The 6,427-nt window shown below is 47.1% G+C and overlaps 1 protein-coding gene across 2 annotated transcripts in view; it reads right to left on the bottom strand.

Annotated features, from left to right (window-relative positions):
* B4galt3 (beta-1,4-galactosyltransferase 3) overlaps nucleotides 1-834 on the bottom strand; it is a 6,417-nt gene extending 5,583 nt beyond the window's left edge. For both annotated transcript variants that reach the window (XM_055613219.1, XM_055613218.1), the window contains exon 1: nucleotides 738-834. The gene's annotated coding sequence lies outside the window, so the exon portion shown is untranslated. The remainder of the gene's footprint in view (nucleotides 1-737) is intronic.
* Nucleotides 835-6,427: the final 5,593 nt, after the last annotated feature.

Below are 6,427 nucleotides of genomic sequence, written 5' to 3'. Positions count from 1 at the left end.
GGGTAGGGAGATGGTATTTATTTATTTATTTGGGGGGGAAATGTCTGGTCAAAGAAAAGATGCTAGGTCAAGTCTCTCTCTCAGGGACTAAGTGTCGGCTCTGTACCTAACTCTACTCCAACAAAACGAGCTTGTTTGGGGGGGCGGGGGGCGTGGGAACCGGGAAATGAACAGAAGCACCCAAATAAATAAATAAATAACTATACAAGAGGCAAAGACAGTCCTGACAGGACAGGGGAGGCCGGAAAACATCAAAATAGAAAACAGGTTCTTCCCGTCCTTCGAGTACCGGGGAGCGCCTCCGCAGGTTGCGGGGCGCTTGACCCCCTCGGGAGCTGCACGCCAGCAGCTCTGGAGCGTGGCCCGGAGGAGGGTGGGGGTGGGGAGGCGCGGCCCACGTTCCCGGTGGAGTGAGCAGTGGGGCACCAGGGCGGGTGGCCCAGGACACCGGGGCCCGCTCACCTGGCAGGGCGTGGTCAGGGGTCTGCGCGTGGGGAGGTGGGGAGGGACCAGCGCCCATTCTTTTCGAGCACGCCCACCCCACCCCAGCCTCCTGCGTTCGCCCCTGCCGTGCAAGCGCGAAGGCAACCGGCCCACGTCCACGTTTCCCACCCGAGACCCTGTCCCTGCTCCATCTGGCTTCTCGATCTTTACTCAGGACGTCTCCCCCCCCCCCCCCACGGCCTCCCAAATCTTTCCACGAGGACTCTTTCTCCACGGTCCCCAGCCCACCCTACCTGGTCTGCTCCCCGTCGTCACCGCCACCCGGACAACCGGGCAGGCATCTCTGCCGCCATCTTGGAAGCGGGCGCTGGGGGCGGGGCCCGCGTCACGGGGCGGAGCCTCTGGGGAAGCCAGCGCCGGGCTCCCCCCCCCACCACCACCACTTCCAAGCCCGCCAGCCCCGGAGTCGGGGACCCGCACCGCGGGGATGGAGCCTCACCGTCTGCTGACGGGGTTCCACTGCTCACCTCACCGCGGCAGCTCAGAGCCCGGGCTTTTCCGAAAGGCCGAGGGACCGTTTCTGAGGTTTCCGAAGACCTCCCCCAGGAGCAAGCTGAGCCCTTAGCCCAGCGTGTCAATGGCGCCCCCTGTAGACGGATGCTACTGGGCAGCGAAATTGTTCCTCTCCAAGGCTACCGGGACACGCGTTTGTATCCCCGCGGCGTCTCACAGGCCTAAACAGTGAAACAGAATGTGGAGGGAAAGGCAGCGTTAGCCCTGGTGTAAATATGTTTTCCTAGGTATTACACTAAAGTGGATACTACAGCGACGTGCAAGGGATTTAATTCTGTGGCTTCTGCAAGCCCTTAGCCTATTGTTTTGTTTTGGTTTTTGGTTTTTCAAGACAGGGTTTCTCTAGCTAGACTTGGCTGTTCTGGACTGGCTTTGTAGACCAGGCTGGCCTCGAACCCACAGAGATCCGGCCTCCCAGAGTGCTAGGATCACAGGCGTGCGCCACCACGCCCAGCAGCTTATTGCGTCTTACAAATTCATGTGTAGCGATCCTGGGCAGGCTTCTCAGAAGGAGTCATGTCTAATGGGGAACCTGGAGACCTTGTTTACAGCATATCCTGCTTCAGACATTGTTCTCATGAAAGTTATTTTACAACTAGTATAGGTAAGTGACCTGCATGCAGATTTTGTCCTGTCTAGTAAACATCACTTGAAAAGGGGGAAAAAAAGGGTTTGTCTCAATTTTCTTATTTAGAACACATCTTCATAAGCATATTTTCCTTTTTTATATGGCTATTAAAAAAAAAAAAAAAGACTCTCTTCTTTACCAAATGCTAAAGGACTCACACTGTGCTGAGTCCTCTTTTTAACTAGATCTCCTCTTTGGCCCCTACCTTGGTCCTACCTAAATAGTTTTAGCCAGAAAGAATCCTACCAAGCCAGATAAGCAAGTTGTACCACCATCCCCTTGATATCTGATCACCCCCATCTGCCTTTACGAAGAATCCTGTCAAGTCAGTTTACCAAACATCCCTTTATTCTTGACATCATTTCTAGGCCAAGTACAGACTTTTTGTCAGATTCCCATATTCCTGGTCTTCCTGCTTCCTTCCCCTATTTTCCTCTTAGAATCACCCGGAATGAAGTCTCCCTTACTGTGTCATGTGGGAATATAACAAGTATGAATGTTGAGATCTGAGACGGCAGGAACACTAAAAATATTGTGAGCCTGGGAACTTAAGACGACACCACAGGTAAAGGACGTAGAGGCACTTGCTGCCAACCCCAAAGACCTGATTTTTATTGTTGTTTGGTTTTGCTTTTGGTTTTTTAAAGACAGGGATTCTCTGTGTAACCTTGGCTGTCCTAGAACTCCATCTGTAGACCAGGCTGGCCTCGAATTCACAGAAATCTACCTGCCTCTGCCTCCTAAGTGCTGGGATTAAAGGCACAAGTGTCCAACTTGAAGACCTGAATTTGATCCCCACAAGCCCCCTGATGGGAGAGTACTGACTCCCACAGGACATCCTCTGACTTCCACACAAGTTCGCCATGACACATGTGCCCACACTTATAAACACATCATAAATAGTAAACGTTTAAAAAACAAACAGCAAATCAGAAGAAAGACTATAAACCACCTTGAGAGGGTTTGGAGCTGAGGATGTAAGTCAGTGGTTGATCACTTCAATTGTTGGTTTGTTTATTTCATCGGTTGGTTTTCCAGACAGGATTTTGTAGCTGGTCTTTGCTACTTTGTGGGTTCTTTTCCCCACCCTTTATCCCCTAAGTTTCACCCCCTAGTACTAGATAGGAAGGAAAAGAAGGATAGAGGGGAGAGAGGAATTAGGAAACTCCCTGAACCTAATGTCTTTCCTTTTGTTTCTTCTCTGACCACAGCTACTAACAAATTTTGAACAAACTCCCTAAACAACCAGCAACCACCAACTCCACCTCTGCAGGCCCTTGCATGTATGTACCCTCTGAAAAGTTCCCAGAAACCCAAAGGTCATGCAATTACAGATATTATCTGCAGCTGGCAAAACCACCCCTCTCATAGAACATGAAGCCAATCATGGTCAGCTGTTGGGGACAGTCCAAAGCAGCCCCATGTCCCTACACTTGGGATTAAAACAAAAGCACGCTCTTATGATATTTCTGTGGCTTTAAGAAATAACATTTATTTTATGTGCACTGGTGTTTGGCTTGAATGTATGTCTGTGTGAAAGTGCCAGGTCGCCTGGAAGTTAGACAGTCCTAAAACTGGAGTTGCAGAGAGGTGTGCTCTGCCACATGGGTGCTGGGATTTGAACCCGGCTCCTCGGGAAGAGCAGCCACTGCTCTTACCCACTGAGCCATCTCTCCAGCCCCCCTATTTCTGGTTTGGTTTGGTTTTTGGTTTTTGGTTTTTCGAGACAGGGTTTCTCTGTGTAGCCCTGGCTGCCCTAGAGTCCCTTTGTGGGCCAGGCTGGCCTCGAACTCACAGAGGTCTGCTTGCCTCTGCCTCCCCAAGTGCTAGGATTACAGGTATGCACCACTGCCCCTAGCTTATTTCTGTTTGTTTGTTTGTTTGTTTGTTTTTAAGAAAAATTCCAGCATTGTTAAATGTGTCACTACAGGATTTCTCTGTGTAGCTCTAGTTGTCCTGGAATTTGTGCTTTAAACCAGGTTGGCCCCAACTCAGAGATCCACCTGTCTATGCCTCCAAAATTATAAGATTAAAGGTATCTTTATTAATAAAGATACTTTTCGTAAACAATCACGGTATTTCAGGCAGGGCATGGGCAGACAATGATTAACAGTATACAAGAACTTCCAAACTTCCTTCTTGTATAAACTACCAAAATCAGAAAGCCCCTATAAAACCCAATAAAACCTTCATCCAATGCATTGAAAAGGGGTAAGTAGCTTAGAGTGAGGATTGACATTTCACATTAAGTATGTTGTTTAACAGCTTTTCACAAGCCGACCCTGACTTTCGGGAAATAAAATGAAAATATCAGAATTACCAATCTAAAGATACACAATCTTCTGAGGACACTCAATGATGTCACTGTAAAGTCTAGATCGCCCAATAAACTGAAAAAGCAATTTTGGAGGTCGGGGTCCAACAAGTCTCTGGTTTTAAGGGAGTTAAGTCGATGTTGATGATCCAGGCGGAGGAGGATACAAAAAATGAGTTTTAGAGTCTTCCTATATCACAAGGCATTTTGTGCCATGATGGCCATATATGTCAACACCGTTGTTACACCCCTTCTTGAAGCCAACAGGAGTCTTTTAGAATTATCAGGGAAAGATGCTTTCCATTATCAATCCAGTTTAGGAGATATTTTGTTAGTGACAGAGGTTCCTTCCCCCCGAAACAACGAAGTTTTTTCAGCAAAAAAAAAAAGTAAAACAAAATTCTGTATTTCAAATACAGAAGTATTTGAAAGCACCAGAAGTACACAGTTATCACAAATGCCCACACGTCACTTGGCCTCTCCAGCAGCTCCAGCTTTCTCTGCCTGGCCTGCTTTGTAGACTCCATTTTCCGCAGGATTATTCACTTCCTTACCCGCGTCAGCCTTCCCTTTCTTCCCCTTTGGGTACCTTCTCTCCCTTCTTTGCAGGGGCCTTTTTAGGCTTGGGCTCTGGCTTTGCAGGAGCGGGTTTGCAGATCTTCTCTGTGGCTCACCCTTCACCTTAGGCTTATCTCCTTGCGGCCTTTCTTTTGGGCAAGGCAGTGGTGGGCATCCTCGCTGAATGCGGAGATACAGCGGCCGGCGGGTTTGGTCCATCCGGGGTCAGGGGTGTCGCTCTCGCTGCTGCTGCTTCTCACCAAAAATTTTTAAGGCCTGTGTTTATCTCAAAGGGAAAGAAAAAGGCATGGAATTGCTCTGATCACAAATTCTCCCTGGTGGAAATGTGGAGCGCTATTAAAATGGTGAAGACGGGAGCTGGAACAGTAGTGGTTATTTCCTTAACCTTGGCAAAGACAGGAGGCAAGAAGGCTATATAGGCAGCTACTATAGAAACCAACCGTGACGTAAAAGTTATGCAAAATGATGTATGATTAGATCTTGAGAGAAGGCTCAGTGATTAAGAGTAGTTGTTGCTCTTGGAGAAGACACGGGTTTGATTTCCAGCAGCTCACAATCATCTGTCACTCTACCAGAGATCCAAGGCCCTCTTCCAACTTCCAGGGTCACTAGGCACACCCACGGTACATATATATACATGTAAGCAAAACACTCGTACCCATAATAAATATCTTTGTTAAAAATGATATCAGGTGTCAGGGTGTTATGGCACATGCCTTTTACTCCAGAGTCCAGGAAGGAGAGGCAGATAAAACTCCCTGAGGCCAGCCTGGTATCCATAGTGAGCTCCAGGCTAGCCAAGGCTGTGCACATAGTGAAAAGTGTCTGAATAAGTTCAAAGTGAAATATTGGGTTTGAATGCAATACCAGCGTTGAAAACCAGTGACTTTTTGGCTGACCATTTGGCACTCTGCGTTTCATCTGCAAAATGAACTCTCGTCCTAAGACTTGTAGTCATTAGAATGTCAGAAAAGTGCTAGTAGGAAGCAGCCAGTCTATTCTAAACATCTGGAGAGTGAACTCAAGATAGGATCTGGGTATAAGCTCTGATCTTTAGCTTAGGGCTTCTTCGTCGGATGGTCTCGACACACCAGCTCCCTAACGATGACACAAAGGCATGTTATTATTTATTATAGCGTAGGCCTTAGCTGCCTACCTCCACGGTAGCTTATATAACTTCATTAACCTGTCTATTGTAGTCCACATTTGCCACGTGGCCTGTTACTTCTCAGTCAGTCCTAACACATCCACATTCCTTCATGTCTGGCTGGTACATCTTCCCGAACCTGATTCTTACTGCCCAGCTTATCTCTGCCTGGAAATCCTGCCTTTCCTCTCCTGCCTCAGCTATTGGCTATCAAATCTCTATTAAACCAATCGGAAGATGAGAGAGGCGTATGTTTGCAAAACACCGAGGCAGGTGATGATCCATAAAAATCACAATGCCAACGTCTGAGCAGTACCCTGCTCTCTGCCAGTCCAGAAATCAGCATTTGAATAATCCAAAGATAACCATTACACAGGTACAAGACTACCCTGATATCTCCCTCTTCTAGTACAATGAAAGTCTTTCTCTAACATCAGAAAACTATATACATAAGAACAATTTTTAAGAACTATCAGTAATAATTACGTTTACAATGTCCAGTGCCCTAAACCCCTGAGCCATCTCTCCAGCTCCCTCATCCCCCCCCCAACAGGAATTCTTATGCAGAGAGAAGATTAGGTTCTAGAATGGCTATTTTTAGCACACAGGGTAAAATATTAAAGACATATAGAAAAAAATTCTGGATTGGTTTTAAAAGGAAAAATGAGATTTTATCAATTAACAGGAATAGATCCAACAGAAATTGTGGTGCCTTTTACTAATAGTGAAATTATCTCATTAG

Source organism: Psammomys obesus, unplaced genomic scaffold, assembly GCF_907164565.1.
Source record: "Psammomys obesus unplaced genomic scaffold, mPsaObe1.curated_primary_1811, whole genome shotgun sequence".
Taxonomy (NCBI): domain Eukaryota; kingdom Metazoa; phylum Chordata; class Mammalia; order Rodentia; family Muridae; genus Psammomys; species Psammomys obesus.
Note: the sequence above shows the minus strand (reverse complement) of the source record. Positions and strands in the feature narration are given on the sequence as shown.